This window comes from Triturus cristatus, chromosome 8 (assembly GCF_964204655.1).
Source record: "Triturus cristatus chromosome 8, aTriCri1.1, whole genome shotgun sequence".
Lineage (NCBI taxonomy): Eukaryota > Metazoa > Chordata > Amphibia > Caudata > Salamandridae > Triturus > Triturus cristatus.
The window spans coordinates 1,202,018,628-1,202,040,622 of record NC_140591.1 but is presented as its reverse complement, the minus strand read 5'-3'; the positions used below and the strand labels follow the sequence as shown (position 1 = coordinate 1,202,040,622).

Sequence of the window (21,995 nt, the reverse complement as noted above, 5' to 3'; positions counted from 1 at the left end):
ATCTAGGCTCCAAATGTTGAAAGTGTCAGAAGTTTATGCATGTTGAATTATCTTGTTGCTTTTCAGGTCACTGGCTGCTCTACCACAAGATGAATTATCCTGTCGTAACAGGAATTGCCATAGAGACTCCTTCAGTTGCATGTGCACCCATCAGGATACAGCAATGTGGAGGTGGACACAGTGGGTCGGGATTGGGTTGTCTGATGGATGATATGCTCACCTGCTGGCTAGCAGTTATGCCACTTGGTAGGTGGACAGATGCTGGCCTCAGGTGTTATCTCTTTGGAGCCGGATTTTACAGCAGCAGCACCACCTTGTGATGCTCCAACGTGCGCTGCGTTCCAGGTACTCAAGTGTGAACAATCCACATCTAGACATTTGCTCCCATGATATGGTGAAGGTTTTGCGGATGACCCTGCTGGCCACTAACAGTTGCCAAAGGAATGGCAGAAGTCTGTGGGAGGTTTTCTCCACCTGCCTTGGCACCTTGGACAAAGATAAGAGAGGAGAAGGTGGAGCCAGAGCACTTGGGGCACTGGGCGTGCAGGGCCGGATTGATCTGTTCAGAATATTCCCATAGAAGGACAGGGACATGGCAGAGGTCACATGGCTTTGATGAGCTCTCACAGTGATGGGACATTCTGACTGCACTATATGATGTGGCACTATCATAAGGACCTGAAGACAGTGCCGGACAACCACCAGCTCACACTTCTCATCCTGAGGTGACAGGCATCTGGTGGAGCCCATGCCCCATGCGGTACCATGCTGGTCAGAAGAATTGGGTCAGCAGCCAGAGCAGACACCTGGGCAGCAGAACTCGGGGCCTTTTAAGATGACTTGATGAGAAGGAACAGCCGTAAATTCAGCCGGCCTCATTTGTCTTTTTCTGAAAATGGCGCCAGCTAAAATACAAAATAAACAAATGTGTGTTAGTAATGTTTATTTATTAGAATAAGTTATTCTGAAATCGTGGGACTGAATATCACAGTACACATCAAAAGGGTACAATGAATATCATATAAATTGTTTTAAATCGAACACATTAATAGAACAGTAGATCACGAAACTACAAATAATATATTTCAAATATGTTTACAAACATTACAATAAAGTATAGATGTCTATGCAGAATCATGTCAGTAAAACGTCTTTGCTGCGTCGCGTGACAGTGAATACATTATTTTTGTTTTTAGATGAAGACGTTTATTAGCCATCTACAGAGCAAGCTGGGACAAATGTTATGGGTCTGTTTAAAATTGTTCCATTAACATTCTGTGGCTAAAAACAAAACTTCAGCCAAAATCTGAAAAATCCTTTCAACAAAGATCAAACCAGAACTGTTCGTTTTTTTGTATCTGTAGAACCAATCGATTTATTAAAATTGCGGGCCAAAGTTCTGCGTGTTTCTAGCATTGCACCCCAGTGTCGTTATGTGGGAATATTGCCATCTGAAGAAAATAAAAAGCTGTGCCATTCTTCTCGAGTGTTTTAATTTTCCCAACTTATTTATTAGTCTGTACCCCTCCAATACATCTATTTTCATAAACCTTTCATAGACGCCAATAGTGTGTAGTCAAATACGTGTTTCTGCATAGCTACAGAATACTGTCTTTGTACTTAACTCAAAGATGTCTGACTAGTGAATTCTTCATTCACCAAGGACATCTTCTGATACTCTGTGATTCAGTTTTGTAACCCACCGACTTCCTTTGAAATTGTGCCACCTCGGCTATAAATATTATCAAAGTGTCAACTCATCCTAGTAATCCGCCTATTTTGGCCCTAGCGCCCCTCAGTCAGTTAAATAGGGTCCCAGTTTCTCCAGTTCCAGTGTCAGTTTCCCAGTGCCCTTGTGCCTTGTATTTGTGTCCCTGCCTAAGTTGTCTTCTGAGTGTCTGTGTCCCTGAGTCGGATTTTCCTACATCATTGCTAGTGTTGCTATGTCAGCACCTCAGAGTAAGTGCCCACATGTCAGTGTCTCCATATCAGTGATGTTTGCCTGTCAGACTCCTTCAAGTCACTGTTTGAAAGTCAGATCCAAGTGTGGTTGACCGAAAGCCTGTTTCCAAATGTATGTTATGTACTTGCTTGCATGGGGCGCATACCATCACGAAGCAGCTTCAAAGCCTGACGGGAAACCAGAGTGGGCGTAGGGTGAGTGAAGGGGCCTTTATGCTGAAGATGGATCAGATGTAGGTGCTGAAGTGGGATCAGGGATGAGAAATACTTTATGAAAGACAAAGTGAAAAAATTGTATCACATTATGATTCAAAGAGAGAGGTGCTGCAAAAAAGATGGATACTTTTACAAGTCACATGTTCACAGTTCACTGATGTTTGAATTTCACGCATGCTGCACCATTCTCTTACACTTGCAGACCTACCGCTCTTAATTTCGATCGGTCATCGTGTAGGAGCAGTTTAAATGATCCTTCAGTCATGCTCCAAGGGGAGTTTCCCTGTTTTGGAAAGTTTGGATCATGGTGCACAGGAAGTCTTGGGAACTGGACTAAATGTAATTAAGATATGTGCTCTAAATATTGTAACTATCACTGGTCAGGCTAGTGTCAGCATCTTCTGATTTTGTCCATGTGCATACATGGCTGAGGGATCACCAGTTGCCTCTGGGACTTCACAGAGGTTTTTGAGCTTCCCATCCTGCTGCATGCCACTATATCTAAGGTGGGGGCAGGCACCCCTAAACTCAGGAGATGGGTGGTCTTTCTGCCACTGGGTGCTGCGATACCCCGCTATATGAGTAAACAGTGAGGAGGAGAGTGTTTGAAGGGCTGCTATCAGGAGTGGTGTAGAGAGCACACAGAGCAGGAGTCGGCCAATCAGAACCCACACAATATGACAGCAGTCTGAAGGATGTTCAAACAAGCGCGGTATATAAGGGCACCCTTCATTGAGGACACCAGCTCTACATTCATGAAAAAATCATGTTGCGCGGATAGGATAAACAAAAATGGCAGCAAGAAGCACTGATGTTTCATCACAGTACCCCAAGTCACGAGCCCCCGCTGGGGTTCAAGTCGATGTCCCAGATCTCATGAAAGGGGCCTCAATGTTGATGGAAGGATATCACATGTACAGAAATCTACACAGAGGACTCATTTAAAGATGTCTGCCATGGAAAGAGCTAGGGAGGGCTTTTGGGGACACACTGCAAAACTGAATCCGCAGGGGGCGACTAGGGGACAAATTGGAATCTGCACTTCAGGACTCTGAAACACGGTCTGTGTCTCGGAGGAGCCTAGATGAATGGGTCCAAACTTCAATATCCCAGCTGTATCATTGTGGTTTTAGACAGATTGAGGGTAAGCCCATGTAAGGACGGACGCACTTCTTCATACCTCTCCATGAGTATGTACCTTGTAAACGGGGCTGCTTTGTCGACTTTTAAGTCAGTGTCTTGAAACTCATTTCATGTGATGGCTGGGTGGGTGCATTTTGTGCTTTTCAGAACTTAATAATACCGTATGAATATGTATTTCTTGAGGTTGTGGTTACATAGTTAACTTCTAAAGTGTTCTGTGTTTCCTCTTCTCCTGCCCCCACCGACCCACACACTGGGCCCCGGAGTTATGCTGAGGCTAATCAGTTCCATTCTGATCCATTGCTTTTGAGATGAGTAAAACGTTTGAGTCTGGCTTCTACATACATATATACATGCATACATACATACATAGATCAGCTTCCATGTGGTTGTCCATGGCCTAAATTGTCATTGGTAATTTTACACTAAATATCTTTTCATTTGAAAAAAAATATGTAAACATAGAAAATAAATAGTTCTATCTTTATTGACATGTAGCATGTGTCAGTAAAGATAGGGATAGACATAAAAATTAGTGGCAGCATCTTTAGGGACGAACTACGGTTCCAGCACAATTATAACTGTAATGTGCTACGCACTGGATTTTACACCATCATGAGGACATTTATCCAAAGCTAAATCAATGTGGTTGTGGTGGTGGTGGGGGGGAGGAGTGTTCACTGTTCCTGTCAAACTTTGTAGGTCTCCAGATTAACAGTATTGTTAATTTCTTAATTTCCGTTATTGAGTGTATGGGGCCAAAGTTCTGAAAGGAAAGCAAAATTACATAAAGCTTGCTACGTTGCATCTGCCCCAGCTTTTGAGCAGCCACTGGTGAAAGAATGAATAACTATTTGTGCTCGCGTCTAAATTGCTGATTTTTATCCAAACGTCAGTGGAGCAAAATTCACCAACCAAACTGGAGGTGGAGTCCCACCCACTTCCAAAAATCGATTTTTAGTGAGCCAAGTGCAGTTCAACAATAGCTTGGTGCTCAGTTAAAGAAAGCACCAAGGATTCATTAGATAGGGAAATGGTTCAGTGCCCTGGGCAGAGTGACAAGCGGCAGGTGCTCTACTAGCCCCAAGTCAACACTTTTGATTGGTGGAGAACATACTTGATCCAAAGACATAACCAATAGCCAGTAGTGACTGGAAACCTCAACCAGTAAATGCTAAAGTTGTGAAAGGATATTTGTGAAAGAGTTAATGTGACCATGACTTGTTCCTTACCTATAATCCGCCAGTGTAACAACGGAGATAGGGGTTGAAAGGGTCCACAAAAAATCCATCAGAAGGTATACCCGGCCTACTCACGCATTTGTCCTTTAGTATCTTTCAAGGTCACTATTTACGTTGTCCACCATATTGCCTAGAAAAGTACATGAAATGTTCTACAAAGAAAGAAGTGAGTGTGCTACTCCCTCACAGAGGGCTGCCTATGGGATTGGGCAGATTTCAACTTCAATTCAAGGATTCCAGGTCAATACATTAACTTTAGTTCATTTCAAACCTTTATTTCGGTCAATTTCAACCATAAAAGATACATTTTAAAACGTTTTCCATAGATATGAATTTGTTAATCAATTAGTTTTACTACAACATGTTAGGGCAGTTGGGTACATTTACACGATCCATTCCAGCTATGCCATTAAAACTTAGCTACTTCAATGAATACAATAAAAACCATTTAAGAATCATAAAAAAGCTAGGCGTTTAAAATAAAACCACATTATGTTAAAAACCATAAGTTTTCAAATCATTAACTTTAGTTACATTTATAAAGGCTGACATAGGCTGGTATCAGTAATGGCAAAAGTCATGGAGATGCTGTACTTGACCCTTCCTTGTCCTCTCTGGCTTCAAGTACCTCTCTCTAACATATCCCCTATTGTTTGAATCATCCACATCGGGGTTTAAGCTGCCATAGCAACTACTTTGCTAAGTAATGTTATGAGCATTTTTGTTATAAATGTTCACCCAGATGGCACATGTCATGGCTAGTGGTGCACGCTGGGGGCACGTGCTGCAAATAACTGAGGCTCTTGTGACAAGAGTGTGTTTACAAAGACCTGTTTGTTCAACATTGACATCCTCTTCCATACTGGGGGTGAGTGTCTGAAATGTTTCAGCGCTCTGTCCATCATCTCCTTGTGTTTGCTTTGTTTGCCCTTAGTTGGCAGGGTATGCCCAGACGTGGGTCCCTTGCTCACTTTGCCACTGGATTCAACCTAGCTTGGCTGATGAGAGCTATTACCCCAAAACCGGTCCCAGGATGTTTGTTCCCAGTCCAGGGAAAACCTGGCTTGGCAGTTCAGGCTGGACTGTTCCCATGAGGAACAGGGTCAAGACTGATTTGCATATGGCTGGCTGTGAACTGTGGTGGCAAAGTGAGCTAAAGGACGATGATGGATTCAACCCAGTTCTCTAACTGAGGGTGTCAGAAAAGTTTCAGTGCTCCACCCAGCATCTTCTTGTGTTTGCATCCTCTTCCATAAGCCATTGCTGTTTCAGGAGAAATTCGACTGTCCGCTGAATTTAGGAGGAACCATTACTCTAGCCTCAGCAGACGTAGGTGGCAAAAGACAACTCCAGAAAAGAATAAAACACACTCAAACAGAAACTATTGCCATACATTCATTTTCAGAAGTTGTGCTGCATGTTCAAAGTGATGCCTGGCTATTTCAAATCAAGCTGTGACAATACAAATCCTGCCAAGAACAAAATATATTTTTGCTCTGATTGAACATCCCTTATCGCAGTCAAAATATTATTCTACAAAAATATGTTATCCAGTACATCCTCTGTCATCATGACATCTTCAAGTATGTATATACTAACCTTTGTTAACTCAACATCTACTAACCTAAACTTATCTTGGGATGCAGTGGTGAAGGCGATAATGTAATGCAATATATTGTAGATCAGTACTTCAGCCGCGCAGTAGGACACCCGTTGTAATCAGATAAAGTATATGGGTCTCGGTAACTCTGGAAAGTCCATTGGGCCACATGCTACTTTTGGAAAGCAGAAAGTGCAGTCACATGGCATCACAATTGTACATGGCGGCTCTTGTGGAAACTCATTGTGGGCACATTGGGGCAAACCCAGCAGAACTTGCAGATGTTACCCAGGTTATGAACTGTGCCTCGCCTGGAAGCCCACCATACTATCCAACTTTCTTTAGCAAAGGCACAGACGACATACTGCCTGGTGTATTGCACGCCACAAGAGGAAGTGATACAATGACTTCCGATCCTCTCAAGACCAAGGTGGGGACATTTGAATCAATCAGCTCAGGATGTGGCAGAAGCAGCTTTCTAAAACCTGACAACCTGGTAGTTCTGAGTCTTTTAGTAAGACCAAAGAAGCCACCTCTACTTAAGACATAAACAGGCACATGCATCAACCATTTTTGCGATTCGCAAAAATCTGCAGTTTGCGCCCGCAAAAAGGGGTTCTGCGATGCATCAACCTGTCAGCCTCTCGCAATTTAAGAAATCGCAAATTATTGAGATTTCTTAAATTGCGTTTGCATTTAAGGAATTGCAAATTGCGATTCCTTAAATGCAATGCATGATGGATTCGCAAATTGTGATTTTGCTACTAGGGGGTGCAAATTACCATCAATTTGTACTTGATGGTAATTTGCAAAAACTGAAAAATGCACTAAAGTGCATTTTTCAAAGTTGTAGGTTACACACACACAAGCCCTTGGTGTGCACAGATCAATTTCAGGGGTGCAACAGGGTGTCCTTTTTACACCCTTGCACCCTTGAAAGTGCATGCGCAATTTGCGAGTACCTATTGGTACTCGCAAATTGCGCATACAATTTCCCATTCATTCCTATGGGCCTGTAGGCCAATAGGAATGAATGGGAAGGCATTCCTTAATTGGGACTCGAAATTTGCGAGTCGCAATTAAGGAATGTTTAGGAATCGCTAATTTTATAGTGATTCCTACATGCATAGGCTTTTGCAATTCCTCAATTGTGATTCCTTAATAATCGCAATTAAGGAATCGCAAAAGCCTACATTGATGCATGTGCCTGTTAGAGCAAAACAAAATATTATAACAACATACTTACTGGTGGACAAGGGCAAAGGGAAAACAGCAGGCAATGCAACAAAATTGAGAACATTGGCACTTGTTTTCATCTACTTCAGACGGCAGAGTTCTGACCCAAATGTACCCGCTCAGTCAGGAACCAAGTCAATACATGTATGCATTGATTGGTTCTGCCCATACAAAAGCCAAATAGTTCTGGTTTGGCACCGATTTTGATAGGAAATTAAAAAAATCTCAGAGTCTGCCTAACGTTAGAATCTTCACCCCAAAAAGTTTAAAAGAAATAATTTGAAACGTGAAATAGCCTGGTTTGTAAACTGTGTAAGGAAATGATGCCTTGCCTGCATATTACAAAATTACACAAGAAAAGTATATAAACTATTACTCAGAACCAGAAAGAGGTGTTTTTATTCGAATATCTGATCATATTATATTTTCAGCAAACATATTTAAAGTAAACTATTTGGATTGTGAAATGTAATGTTCTAAAATGTACTTACCCCATTTGAAACACTTATCAAATACGTGTTCTACTAGCCAGACTAATGTTATTTATTCTTTTACAATACTTTAATAAATATGATTCTCCACTGTAATAATTGTAATTTAACGGTTTTTATCAATGGTTCTTCGAACAGAACACACTGCACAGGGAAAATCATTCGAGTGGGGCAGAAGCGGAATAATATATTTCTGCATTAAAGTGAAGATGATAATTCAATAAGAAATGACAAAAGGTGGGTTTTTAACTTTTTTCTAATAGTGGAGATAACTGTTTAACAACCTTCTGCAATACAAATCTGTAGTGGCGATACAACAAGTCTCACTTGATAAAAGAATGGTATGCCTTTGCTTCTGATTGGAAGAGTAATGGGTGCACAGAAGACTTGAGTAACAGGGGAGTTTTATATTTATCTAATACTGTATCTCAGATGTTAAAACGGGAGGAAAAAGCCTCTGCACATCAGAGTACTTCACAATAAACCTTTGTGGTGTCAGTATACTTCTCACACCCCGCAACATAGATATAAGAAGAATTCCTTAAAATATAGGCGCAATGTCTCACTAATAATCGTAATCCTTATTCTGAGCATACCATGACAAATTAAAACAGCCAAAAAAATGTAAATGTGAGGCACATGATTGGACATGGAAAAGCAGCAATCAGATGCTATCTGTCTTGTGATCCTAAGGGATTCAATAAATTGAAGGAACAAGACCATTGCTATTGAAGGACAATATTTAAAATAAATATGGCCACAACAAGGGTAACAAATTATCAGCATTCCTCATGGATCTGGGCTGATCTTTTCATTCAATGGCTCGTAATGTACTAGTGCTATCATGAGCAAATGGAAATTACCCCTGCTGTCTTTAAAGTCACGTGATTGCAGAAAAAGTTCCAAATTCTGGATGAAGTACCGAACCAAGAGTAGACTCCATTGATGGATGTATTCTACCATATTGTCTCTGTGGCGGAATAAATATAATGGCCCAGGTTTACTATGGTTCTACTCGGGATTGCGTCACTTTTGTGGCACAGTCAATGTAGGATCAACTTAGAGAAGGGGCACTAGAATCTTGACAAAAGGAGTAATAGGGTAAGGTCACAAAGATGGGTGACATGCTGTAAGAGCACTGCTCGCAAATAAAAAATCTACCTCTCACCATTTGCGTGCTGTGTCCTCTGTTCAGAGACCCGACATCTGGCGACAAGGTACAGAGACAGCGGAGCCTACCAACAAGGTAAGCAAAGCACTTCACCGCCTAATAAAACTGCAAACGCTCACTTCTGTCTACCAGACCTCTCTTGTAGCTCTGCGAGATGTGAGTGGTGAAGTCTAGCGAGAAGCTGGAACTTGAAGCAGCCATCTTAAAGCAGGAAACTCTATAGTAATCAATACGATGACCAGTTTGATGGGTCAGGCAGGCCCAAGAGACAGATACAATGCCACCTTTAAGTCAGGCAACCTCATTGAAAACAAAAGAGTGGCCATTTTGAAAGGCTAGGCAGGCCCTGGAAGCCAACAGAATGACACTTTAATGCCAGTCAACCTCGTTGGAAATAAAGGGATGGCCATTGGGAAAGATCAGGCACCCATGGAAAGTGAGAGAAAGTGAAAAAAATGCAAACAAACTGCAAGGCACAAGTAAATTACTTAAAGAAGTGTCAAGAAGAAATGTCAACGGACACCGGCTCACCACAGAACACAGAGCAAACAACCCAAGCTGCATGAAGCCTCATAGTTACATCCACAAGATCATCTACCACTCATCACGGGAATGAGTATGGAACCACTCTGGCAAAAATGGTTGGGGGATTTTGAAGACTTTATGAAGGGGTCAAGAGAAACAGATTATATCAAATAGCATTAAAGAATATAGTAGGTGAAGACATAAGTTGAATAATTAAGGAACTGCCACCAGAGTCATTGATGACCTACCAACAAGTACAGAAAGCACTCAACAAGAAATCCCTACCAAAGTGGCACAATACAAAGTTCAAACCTTTATTTCAGCTGAATAGCCATAAAAGCACATATAAAAAATCCCATCAATGCATAAGAAAAAATATGTATACAATCATGGGATAAGGATAAAAAGCATAAAATGCATCTCTATGCAATTACGTTTCACTAAAAACTGATATGAACTTATACTAAATTCATGACAGACCTATAAGAATCTTAAAAATATATCCTTGGAGGAGGAGCCTAGCGCGCAACCAAGATGGCCGCGTAGGTGCGAGGCTCCCGAGGACCTCCGCAACCTCCTACGTTTATCCTGTCTTCATCCTGCATCGGTTGAGGGGACTGTGTCGGTGAGCCTGAGCCGAGGTGGTACCCGTTTTCCGTTTTCGAATCGGACCTCGGGTGCCAGAGTGAGCACCGATTGAAGTTTGCGGCCTGCTTCTCTCCTGACCCCGGATTCGCGTTTGGGGGCGACCCGGTGGCAAAGTGAACAACAACGGCGGGCTGGGCCTGGCGAGTCGCGTACCCCGCACTTTCACTTTCACTTTCGCGCCCCCTTGCCGTCTTTGCAGGCAGGTTCGCGGCGCTCTTAGTGTTGGGGTGGCCTCGCTGGGAGACCCTGCCTGCCTGCCTGCTGTGGCCCGCTCCGCCGTCCTGAGGTGACCCCCCGGAGCCCGTGGCTTTGATTGCTGCCTTTTTCTGCGTGGCTGGTGAGGGTGTGAGACCCGCGACGATGGCCACGAAACAAGATGGCGATCGGTCGAAGGCCAAGTCGATCCGGCGTGGCGCCGCACATCAGGCCAACATCATGGACCGCTACACCCTCCCGAAGGGATCTCCCAGTGGACCGCACAAGTCCTCTGAGTGCCCCTCGGATGCCCCGGCTTGGCCCACAGATCTGACTTTGCAGGACGTCATGGGCGCCATTGCTGAGATGAAGGCCTCGGTGGGCCAGCGGTTTGACACCTTAGCCCACAAAATCGACGCGGTCCCCGTTGATGTCAACTTGGTGAGAGCGGATCTCTCGAAGACTAACGACCGGGTCGATTCTTTGGCCCACACCGCGTCGGGCCTCACGACTGAGGTGGCGGCCCTTCAGACGGAGGTGCACCGGCTTCGTCAGGCGAGTGCGCTCATGGATCGGCGCATGGAGGATTCCGAGAGCCGGGCCCGGAGGAATAATATCCGCATCATCGGAGTACCTGAGGGACGGGAGGAGTCGGCGGCGGATCTTTTTGTGGAGGACCTGATCACTACCCATCTCCAGCCTCGGGGACTGAGTAAATTCTTTGCCGTGGAGAGGGCTCATAGGGTTCCCGGGGGAAGGCCGAAGATCGGAGCCCCTCCGCGGCCTCTTATTGCCCGTATTTTCAATTTTCGGGACAGGGACGCGATCCTGCAGGCCTCCAGGCTGCAAGGGCCGCTTAAGCTGGAGAACATGGAGGTGAACTTTTATCCGGACTTCACCCAAGCGGTCCAGAAGCAGAGATTGAGCTTCCTGGGCGTCAAGCGGCGGCTTCGGGACATGAACTTAAAGTACGCCATGCTCTTCCCGGCCAGGCTGCGGGTGGAGGTAGATGGTCGCACTCACTTTTTTGACCGTCCTGAAACAGCCGGGGACTGGCTGGACACTTTGTCTGGGGGTCGGGATCGGGATGGCGGGGGGGGGGGGCTGCGGGAGGAGAGGGCCCACTGGACCGGGACTGAGGTGCTGATACTGGGACTCGCTCTGGACGAAAATGCGGCCACTTTCGGCCAAGCTTAGGGTCTCGTGTTGTTTGTACTTGTTCTCCCTCCTTTGTAGGTGGTGCGGGGTCTCGAAGGGGTACTCTTTCCTCCTCTAGGGGGTTTACCTAGTTTCCATTATATAGGGGCGACAGGCACACTGCAAGTTGGGGGGGCTGTCTGGGCTCATGCAGGGGTGCAGGGAGGGGGGAGTGTTGTTGGGGCGGTTGGGTTGGGGTGGGGTGTTGTTTAGTTGTACCACAAGGCAAAAGTATTATTGTGCTATTCCTAAAGTGCTCTCGGGGGGACGCATGATTGCTTTCGTTTATGATGGGGGGTAGGGGACTGAGTCTTTTGTCCTGGAACGTTAATGGACTGGGGGACAGGATAAAACGAGGTGTGGTCCTGCAGTTCTTGAAACGAATTTCACCAGACATAGTTTTTCTGCAGGAGACGCACCTCATTGGCAACTCCTTTCGTGCTATGAACCGACGGGGCTACCGCCTTCTGGCCCATTCGGGCTTCACGTCTGGTTCAAGGGGTGTGGGCATCATGGCTAAGACCTCGCTCCCGCTGGAAGTTGATGAGGTGATCCATGATGACAGGGGACGTTACACGGTTCTGGTGGGTAGAATGGAGAGCAGAGTTATTGTCTTTGTTTCTGTTTATGTCCCGCCAGGGTTGCAGGCGACCACCTTTGCAGATCTGGGGCGCCTCCTCCTTGGCCTTCCGGAGGGGATTCTAGTGGTTGGGGGGGATTTTAACGCTGTGGTTTCCGGAACTGAGGACCGTCACCCCCCTAGGGATCTCCCCCGTGCCCAGGCGTGGTTGTCTGGCCTCTTGGACACCTTGGGGCTGGTGGATTGCTGGCGTTTGAAACATCCTACGCAGATACAGTACACCTTCCATTCCGGGGCCCATGGCAGTCTCTCAAGGCTAGATTACGTCCTGGTGCCGGCGGCGCATGCGGGGAGGATCGGGGAGGTGCGCCATTTAGCGCGGGGTATTTCAGACCACTCCCCGCTCTTGTTGCACTTCGATATTCTTCCGAGGGGAGAGGGTAGGGTGGTCCCGATTAATCCCTGGTACCTGCGTGACCCCACCATTCACGCAGAGTTGGTTAAGTCCCTTAAGCGATATTTTGACGATAACGTGGGGTCTGTGTCATCGGCGATATCGCTGTGGGAGGCATTTAAGACGGTGATCCGGGGGGATGCCCTGTCCCTTATTTCCTATTCCCGGAGGCACGAGCGGAAGGAGGTGACCCGTGTTGAAACTGAAATCACTGAGTTGGAGGGTGACCTCGAATGTGGGGTGACGGATGACAAACTGCATGTTCTCCGACTCAAGCAGGCGGCCTATAAGGCCCTCGTCACGGAGGCGGCCAGGGGCCTTAGTAGAGAGCAACAGGGGAGACTGTATGACGTGGGTGATAAGGCTGGGAAATTGATTGCGTGGCTGGATAAAAAGGAGAGAGCGAGTCGAGTTGTCCCGTCGATTGAGAGGCCGGATGGTGTGTGTGTCACTGAACCTGAAGACATTGTAGATTGCTTCGCAGATTATTTCCGTAGGGTGTATTCCCCGGTGTCCTCCCGCTCGGAAGAGGATTCCCATGCCCTGCTTAGAGATATCGCGCTGCCTTCCCTTTCGGAGGAGGACAGGGTGTCGTTGGACGCCGCCCCGACCTCTGAGGAAATTGCCCTCACCATACGTTCGGTCGCTTCCGGCAAGGCAATGGGTCCTAATGGTCTTCCCATCGAATTGTACAAGCTGCGACCGGACACGCTAGCGCCGCATCTCCGTGCTATGTTCCTTGCGGCCCGCTCGGCGGGTTCCCTCCCGCTGGACCAGCGCCTGGCTACTATCGTAGTTATTCATAAGGAGGGGAGGCCGCGGGACCGGGTCACATCCTACCGGCCTATTTCGCTGTTGAATGCAGAGCCCAAAATTCTCGCCAAGGTGTTGGCTAATCGGCTGATCGGCGTGGTGTGCGATTTGATCCACCAGGATCAGTCCGGCTTTATTCCTCATCGCAACACTGCCCTTAACCTGCGGCGCCTGCATGGGGTGCTCGCACGTGTCCCGTTCATACGGGAGCCGGCCATTTTGGCGTCCCTGGGCGCCACTATGGCGTTTGACACACTTGAGTGGCCATATATTTGGGCGACGCTCGCGAAGTTCGGGTTTGGCCCGGGATTCATCGGTTGGGTGAAATTGTTGTACACTGGACCGCTGGCGCAGGTGGTTGTGAACGGGAGAGTGTCGGCTCCATTTGAGCTGGGCAGGGGCACGCGGCAGGGCTGCCCGTTATCGCCGCTCCTTTTCGCGCTTGCTTTGGAGCCCCTGGCGGAGTGGCTGCGGTGGCATCCTTCTATCCGTGGTCTCCGATGGACCCCCGAGTATGAGGACCGCGTATCTCTATACGCTGATGATATTCTCCTGTACTTGGCTTCCCCACATGAATCACTGATAGTACTGGTTGATGTATTGCACTCATTTGGCCTCAACTCCGGCCTGGTCATCAACTGGGCTAAATCGTGTGTGTATGTTCTCACGGGGGAGGATCCTATCCTTCCGCGGGGTTGTCCTATCCAGATCGCCCCGCGGGGATTTAAGTACCTGGGTGTCTTCATTACCCTGGACGCGGAGGCCCGATACAAACAGAACTTGCTTCCCCCCCTCCAGCGCCTGAAGGAGGACGTCACGCGCTGGGGGCGCTTGCCGCTCTCGCCGCTCGGCCGGGCGGCATTGTTTAAGATGATGTCGCTGCCACGCTTCCTGTATGCTTTACAGAACACAATAGACGTTGTCCCGGCGCGCTACTTTCGTGAGGTGGAGAGTTTGCAGCGCCGACTGTTCTGGGAGGGCGGGCCGCGTATCGCCCTGGCGAAGCTGACGCTCCCGTGGTACGACGGGGGGGTCGCCCTCCCTGATATCAAGCGATATTACTGGGCCTCCCAGTTGGCTGCGATCAATCACGGCCTTTACGGGCCAGCTCTCAACCCTGCCTTTGAGATGGATAAAATGTTATTGCCGGGTGGTGACTATAATCGGGCGCTTTATTCGAGCTCGCTCGACGCACGTCTGACGGGCCCCACGCGGGTCATGGTACGAGTGTGGCACGCGGCTAACGTGGCGATGGGGTGGAAGGATCGCTTGATCCGGGCGACGCATCCGAGAGGCTGGGCTCCTTGTGGACCTCGAAGGGCTTTGAGAAGTGGGACATGATAGGCATCAGCAGGGTGGGCGATCTCTGGACGAGGGGGGGATTCAAAACGTTTGACGTGCTGCAGACAGAATTCCAGTTGCAGGACAGGGAGTATTTTCGATATCTGCAGATCCGTCATGCGTTGTGCTCCGTATTTCCGGACGTGGCATCCATCCCGGAGTACTCCCCTCTAGAGGATAGAGTGCTAGATGGGCATGTCCCGGACGGCATGATTTCACTAATTTACAAATAGCTCATTAATGACCGTTCGGGACTGCTGACTGGCCTTCGCGAGGCGTGGGGGGCTGATGGATTGGAGCTGGATGACGAGGACTGGGCGTCTGCGGTGGCCTCCCCGAAAGAGGTGGCCATACCGGCCCGCCTTCGCTTCGTCCAGCTCAAGATACTCCATAGGGTCTATGTTACGGGACCGAGGCTGATGCGTATGGGCTATGCTGTGGACGGGTTGTGCAAGCGTGGGTGTGGTTCTTTGGGGACCTTTCTCCATATTTTGTGGGGATGCCCGGAGGTGGAGCGATTCTGGCGTGGTGTGCATGAGGTTTTGCAGGTCGTTACGCATGTGCAGCTGCTGCCTGAGGCGAGGAGATGCCTTTTGAACGTGTGGGAGCCAACCGACTATTCAGTGCCACAGACGTGGTGGGCGACTCTGGGATATATGGTAGCCAAACGTGACATTGCGCAATTGTGGGGCTCCCAGAGGCCGCCGACCGTCTCGGCGTGGAAGGACAACATGGACTGGTGTATGTTTCGGGAAAAGGTCGTGTATGTTGCGAGAGGCAAGCCTGGGAAATGGATGAAAGTGTGGGGCCCCTGGAACGCCTACCGTGGGGGAATCTGTACCCCGCCGCTGTTGCCTGATTCGTCACCGGCCCCGTCTCCTTAGCCTGTTTGTCTCCCCGGTGCTGGGCTGTGAGTCTACTTAGTCCCCGTCCTGACCTTTCCCCCCTTCGATATTCCTACGGGTCAGTGGGGTCCCCCCCTAGGGGAGCACATGCTGTTATTTCTGCCTGTGGGTTGCCTTGTGGACTTGTTTTTTGTTGATTATTTATATAAAAATGAAGCCGTTGTGTGGGGTCCGAATGGTGTGGCTACCAACGCCTCTTTCAACTACTGTGAATTTCCTTCTGCCGCAGCGTGCGTTCTACTGTCTGTATTATATGCTCCTTCTGTGTGCTAGCGGCCGGCCTGGAGGTTGTAGGCCCATCGTTGTATATTTTTTGGATTCTGTAATAAACGTCTTCAAAAAAAAATATATATATATATATATATATATATATATATCCTTGCTCAATAAGGTGTTGGAATCAGTGGCCGTGGTATAATATAGAATACAATATTGGTAATGCACCTCTACCCTATTTTCCTAGAGAGATACACAATTTCTGACTGACTCTCCACATCAACGTCAGAAACAGGGAGACTACAAAGACAATACATTGTCTTGTATCTAGTTTAATCATTCTAATGCCTCTTTATACTCTCTAACACCCAATGCATGGCACAATAGTATTATCCATTTCTTCCTAAAGCTCAATTAGGCTTCGCAGAAAAATATGGAATGTTCAAGCACTTTTTTGGTCTCTCTTCAAGACGGTCATTACCAATCTACCACCCTAGGATCTCATACCCATTTAAGCAGTAATGAAGTGGAGCGGCAACATCCCGTAGTGAAATTGCTGAAAAACTTCCTGGCAGCTACGTGTTGAATCCCATCCAGGAAGGGTTCTTCGACAAATGTGTCTTTAAGTGTGAGAAAGGCATCAGTTAAAGTACCAAAATCAGACTGCCCATATAAAATTCTCTTTTTGAGCTGCCAGTAGTTAGACCTAACGGATAGCTTGGAGATCAGACTGGCCTCGCCTGGTGTAGTCCGTAGTCTCTCGTTCCAATCTTTGCAAGGGTCATTTACATACCTAACCCAGGGTATATTACATGGCCCTGGAATGTATAGAATTTCTTCCAGGGCCTGACGGTAAGAGCACAGTTCGGGGGTGGCCCAAATTTTTCTTCAGTATAAAGGTAGGACTCCTATATTATCCTATATTACTCCTATATTATCAGAGATTGATCTAAGCCCTAGATCTAGTTTAAGGATGAGCAGGAGTGTTCTAATAGGGAGACCAGTCAATTGGCGCATAGATTGTTTTTCAACTGCTACTAAGGCAGTCACATCCCTGTGGCCCCACAGCTCTGCAACATAAAGGGCCGTTCCTAAGGCCTGATGACTGTAGATTTGAATTGCCGAAGAAATGGAATGGAATTGTGTACATCAATGCATTTTTGCTGTTCCCCTGGTTAGGTGTTCCATTTTGAGCCTACGCTGGGCTATGTGAATGTACCATTCAAGCTGTTCTGTTAATTGAATCCCTAGGTAGTCAAATGTATGTATTTGTTCCAGTGGGATGCCCTTTAATATAGGATTGAATCTAGTAGAATGGAAGGTATTAGGGACCATATACTTGTTTTCCTAAATTGATTTTATAAACCCCTCTGATTACAGAAACATTCAAATAGATCTAATAAGTTTTGGAGCCCCATAGGAGATGTAGAAAGTAATAGCGTATCATCTGGAAACATGAGGACGGGGACCCTGATATTTGCCATTCTCACATTGTTCCAAATGAGCTACTAAATCATTAATATACAATGAGAAAAATGTGGGTGTGAGAACACAGCCCTGCCTTACCCCTTTATTGACAGGGAATGGATCGGACAGTACACCCTGTTGGCCGCATTTAATTTGCCCATAGTTATTATCATGCAATCTAATGATAATACCCAGTAGATACTTGAGGACCCCCTTTCACCTAGTATCTGCCAGATAGAAGATATTGGCACTAAGTCAAATGCAGACATGTGATCTACGAAGACCACAAAGAGGCAACCACCACCTAAGGAGACTGTTTTCCAAAATAGTAGCTGGATCAATGGTGCTAGTACGTTCACAGAAACAAGCATGCAGGGGAGCCAAAATATCATTTGAGATTAACCATTCCTGTAATCTATCCATAATTATCTTACTGAATGGCTTTTGAAGAACTATCTATGAGACGTCTAGGTCTGTAATTAGTGAGAAGGGCTCAGGAGCCCTTTTCGAAAATAGGAATTATTGCTGCCCCAGCCCAGGTCGAGGGAATGGATGCCCCTTTCATAATAGCATTAAAAATCAACATGTAGTAGGTACTGCAAGTATCTATTTCATCTAAAAATAAGTCTCCTGGGATCTTATCGAGCTCTGGTGCTTTATTGGGGATCATTTTATCAATGGCCTTATTTATTTCAGAGGATGAGATATATGAGGTATCAAGCAGGTCACTCTGCTTACTAGATCCGCTCTTTTGATAGGCATCCCTACCAGCTTACCTCTATAATGCTGCCTTGGAGTGAATGGCCCTGCCAGATCAATTTGGGAGTCCTTGGTTCTTCCGGTGGGAATACAAGCTAGAAAAGAAAGCAAACCAATCACTTGCTGCAATATTATTTTCAATCGGGCAGAAATCCTCTCTACTTCCAGTGGACACAATATTCCAGAAGGATCAATGGTCCCTCCTCCTGGCTGCGACCATCAAACCTTCTCATCTCTCTTGCTCTTAATCTCTTTTTGCATCTAATATACTGTTTTTGTAGACCCTCCTGGTAAATTGAATCTGTGATCTATTTTGTTACTTTAAGGCATCATCAAGTGCTAACCTGGCACCTCTACATAGTTTATTATACCAAGAAGAGGGACTTTTCCTCCCTCCTACCCACTTAGTCTCAATGTAGAAGCAATTCTGTAAACTTCGGAACATCTGGTTGCGAATTGTACAAATCTTGCCCAGCTTCTCCCATTGATCCAATGCCAGATCCAGTAATAGCATGTCCCCAATACCATCCGCTACCAGCATGTAAATCTCCCTAACTGATTCCTTAGATTGTATCAAAATACTCTATTTAAATCTATGCTGGTTATTAGTAATACTAAGCTTTCTGTCAAATTGCTCAACACAGTTGTTATAACTAGTATGAACTAGTATCCCAAAAGCAAGAACAAGAGCATTATGATTGGTGGGGTGTTACAATCATTCCAATCAAATACAGCCACAACCATACTTCCAGTATCATGTAGTCAATGAAGCTAGTACTATGTATCCGGTTAAACATATGGTTTTCATCTCTATCAGAAATTCTTCTGCTGTTACAGTCTCATAGATCCTGGTTAAGGGTGAATGTGTTTAATTGGACTGCCATGGGAGACCATTTCTTGCTAGGAGGAATTGCTTGTACCGGAATTGAGCATAAACTATTCCTCAGTTGTGAGAGCCTCACAGTTTGAATCCAGTGGTTCAGATTAACAATTACTGACTGAAGTTAACAAAGTCTGTGCGATAGAGGGGCTTTAATGGCCAGGTATCTTGGAAAAGACAGAAGTCATGCTTGTCAATAAATTGCACCATTCTGAGGATAGTCCAGCTAGGATCCATGATACTAACTTAGTGGTGGAGACTACATTGATGGTTGCATATGCCCCATCATTAACTAAGGGAGAAGATAAACCACTACTCTCTATTACTTCAGGTAACAGGGGGAGGTTGGTACTATCCCTGTTATTTCTGGGCACTGTAATTTTAACAGGGCCAGCAATAGACTTTGCTGGAGCCATTTGATTAGATGATTCACAATGAATTTCCTGACCCACCCCTAAAGGAGTTAAACTAGGGCAGCTTGTGCTCAAGGTTGGTGCTAGAAATCCCTAGTGTGGTTGTACCTTGACTAATAGCAACTTCACACCTAGTTTGTTACCAATTAATAGGGCCATACACTATGCTATGACCACTGTGGACAAGAGCAGTCTACTGACCCTCCCATAACCCCTTTGATTATCACCCATATTGCCAATCTCCATTATACCGGCACTAGTTTGGGCAGCCTGGGTAACATTGAGTCAGTCTACAACTGCTAGGATATCAAAGCGATTTGAGATTAGAACTTCAAAAACATCAGCATTGCACCTGAAATGGGTTTAGCACATCAAACAGTGGTGGATCACAAGTACTTTGTGGCTGCCGATTCGGGGCCGACAGGGAGTGAGCACATGGTTTGTAAAAATGCCTAAAGGCAGTAGTGCATTGTTACTCTTAGCTACCAGTTTGCTCAAATGCAGACCCTGCACCAATAATGGTGTATCTGAAGTTGACAATAACACTGTCACCACATCTTTCCACAAGCCCTGACCCAATCCAGCCCACCCTGCAAGTCAATAGAATATTGCTTGCCAAAGAAAAGGGAAAATCCCTGTGCCATACAAGCTAGTCCAGAGATTTATTAAAAGGTTCTTTGTGCGATTCCCTCTGATCTATACGCAAAGGGGAACTCCAGTTAAAATCACAATTTAGGGACAGGAGGCTGGTGGGAGATTCACCACAGGTTAACTGAGGCTTCAAGAAGATCCACCAACCCCAGACCTTTCTAAAGTAGGATCTTTGGCGGAATTAAGCCCCTCAGGGTGGTGTAATATTTCACCTGGTGGAGGAGGATGAGGCAGGAGGGGCAAATCAGACCGGATCCACACAGAATGCTGGATGGTAGATTCAGTACGGTGACTATTCGATGAAGGCATAATAGATTTCACGGGCCCTGGTGGGCTGGAAAAGTTACATGTCACCTGGCCCTGAACTGCCCTGGGAGCCGAGTGTGGAACTGACATCACTGAGACATGCAGCTGCTTTAATAACAGTCAATTCATGCTCAATTGTTTCCATACAGGCAATAAACATAGAAAACGTTGCTAGAAATAGTTCATTCATTTAAATTATACAGTCATCCATTAGTAGTAATATCCAGGGAGGTTAGAGCACGGGTACTGCCTCCATGCCCTCCATAGGCAAAAAAGGCAGCTGCACCTGGCTAGGAGGGGGAAGAGGGGAACATTTTTGATTGGCAATCTCCGTGGTTTTATTTTAGGCCACCCGCCTTGGCCGTTTGGCATTCACAGATGGTTGAGGGCTTTAAATAATGGTAGGCGTAGTATCAAACACAGGCCCACTGCTCACAAGAGGAGAACAAGTGAGAGATAGTACTGATATGTTAATTGATATAGAGGCTGCCTTTGCACCTAAGGCTGCACAAGAATTGAGGTTGAGTCTCCTTTCTAGTTTGATTTGGGTGCTGTTTACCCCCACAGCCCTCTGTATAATCCTATCAATTGGGGTATTTTTCACGGGGGAGTAGGAGTGAGAGGACCTCCTACAGCATTTCTTTTGCCAATTCTCGCCATAACAGTAAATCACATAATAATAAAAAGATATAAAAAAAGGGGGCCAAAGAGGGGTGGCCCGGCCCACCTCCTTGGGGATCTGATGGGTGCAGATGGGCCAGCTTTTGGCCTGGTCTTCGCCCGTACTGTGGAAGAGAGTATGGTGTCAAATAGCGCCTGCCTGTTGCTGATAGGCTCAATGCTGCTTCTACCGCTGCACTGAATAAGTCCCCCAGGGTCTGGCTTCGCCTGCCAAGCTTCCAATGCTGCAAGAGCGGATGTGGTGTCAAGTAGCACCTGCCTGCTGCTGATAGGCTCAATGTGGCTCATGCTACTGTGCTGAATGAGTTCCCTGGGCCCAGTTTCTCCAGCAAGGTTCCTGCGCTGTTGGCATGGTGTCAAGTAGCTCATGGCTGGCGCTGATAGGCTCAATGCGGCTCCTGCCGCTGTGCTGAATGGGTCCCCCAGGGCAAGCTTCCCCACATTCAACCTAGCCTCACAAAATGAAGACTAAACTATGGGGGACTTTACCACCCGCTTAAAGTGTCTAGTGCAACACTCTGACTTCAACAACTTCACTTCCATCTTTGGATCATCGAAGAGTCCCAATCCAAATCCCTCCATTAATGAATGCTGAAGAAGAGCTACCCATTAAATGAGATGGAAGAGATGACATGGTTCAACAGCCAGGAAGTGAGAAAAGCAGAGAAGCATGAACAAGCTTTTAAGCTGCTCGTCTATACATACAAATGTTGCCAAGACGAGCAGAGGAGGTCAAGATCTAGAGAGTGTCACAGAAACATAGGGTATCCGACGAAATATCAGGAATACAAAAGGGAGTGTTACAGATGTAGACAAGCATATCCATATGCTGGGAGGTGCCCAGCCACAGGACAAGAATGCTGAAGGTGAGGAAAAGAGAACCACTATCAGATAATTTGCAATG

General features: G+C 46.4%; 1 pseudogene; it reads right to left on the bottom strand.

Annotated features, from left to right (window-relative positions):
- Positions 1-131: 131 nt before the first annotated feature.
- Positions 132-21,460, bottom strand: LOC146805610 (histone deacetylase complex subunit SAP130-like; annotated as a pseudogene).
- Between the last annotated feature and the right edge of the window lie 535 nt (positions 21,461-21,995).